The following is a 1101-nucleotide window of genomic DNA, read 5'->3' as shown; positions in this document are numbered from 1 at the left end:
AGTAAACCTTTTTTTGTATTTTACTTGTATTTTTCTTATTTTTGTATGTTTTTGAGCTCTTTTGTGTTTAGAACAATATATATACTAATTTTCAAAGTATCAAATTGAATTTTTGTTCAATAAAAAATCTTTCAAATGCGACTGTAACCTTTTTTTCCCAAAAACTTTGTCTTCAAAATAAGGGTCTGTCTTATACACCTGTGGATCTTATATTCCGAAAAATAATTACTAAAATATTATAATATGAAATATTTATATGCCATTGATTTCTCATATAAAAGATGTATATTTAATACAAAATACTATGTAAGGCTTGATATTTAATATCTTAAATATTTATTGGTGTCTACAATGTAAGAGCATATTTCATGATAAATACTATTTTCTGTCAGAGTATGATATATGAAATGACTGCACAGTAATACAACACCGTGTGTATGATACTCACTGGGACAACAGTCGGAATCTCAACTGTCAAAAAAGGCTCTTTCATTTTAAATGACTTTAATACGAATGCTCTAAACCTCCATAATTTCACACTCACTGTTATCAGAATGTGATGGCTCACCTTGCCCAATAACATTATCTAAGATCTACAAAATAGTGATCATAAATGTATTGTAATGTGGTTGTATGCATATTCCAACAGAATTACAATGTCACACCTATTACTTAAATAATTCATAAAATACTTTTAAAGGAATAGCCTACAAACACCAAATACACAGCATTCAACAGTATTTACCATAAACATGAACATCAGCAACACACAAAAACAGTGTTTTGATCAGAAATTTAAAAAACAATAACTGTGAGTAAATGAGTAAAAAAGTTACTGGAATCATGTACCACATGAACAAGAACTGTGTGTGTAAAGACTATATGAAATACATGTATCTTAGACTTATGAAATATAGACATATTTAAACAACACATCCAAATGTTGCTAAATTATTTACCTGCAATCTTTGTTGCTTGTCAACAACACTTCTTTTTTTATCCCCGTCATCATCATCATGTGCCATCTTCCTCAGGATGGTTGGCTGTCACAAACCTCCCCTTCTATCTTTTCTTTGCTTCTGTCACCAGGTTTTCATATTT

The 1101-nt window shown here is 29.5% G+C and overlaps 1 long non-coding RNA gene across 2 annotated transcripts in view; it reads right to left on the bottom strand.

Annotated features, from left to right (window-relative positions):
• Positions 1-1087, bottom strand: part of LOC111089792 — a 9735-nt gene extending 8648 nt beyond the window's left edge. For both annotated transcript variants that reach the window (XR_002613982.1, XR_002613983.1), the window contains exon 1: positions 960-1087. This is a non-coding gene — a long non-coding RNA (uncharacterized LOC111089792). The remainder of the gene's footprint in view (positions 1-959) is intronic.
• Positions 1088-1101: the final 14 nt, after the last annotated feature.

The sequence above is a fragment of the Limulus polyphemus genome, unplaced genomic scaffold, assembly GCF_000517525.1.
Source record: "Limulus polyphemus unplaced genomic scaffold, Limulus_polyphemus-2.1.2 Scaffold7363, whole genome shotgun sequence".
Lineage (NCBI taxonomy): Eukaryota > Metazoa > Arthropoda > Merostomata > Xiphosura > Limulidae > Limulus > Limulus polyphemus.
The sequence above is the reverse complement of the archived record's forward strand: the minus strand, read 5'-3'. Positions and strand labels throughout refer to the sequence as shown.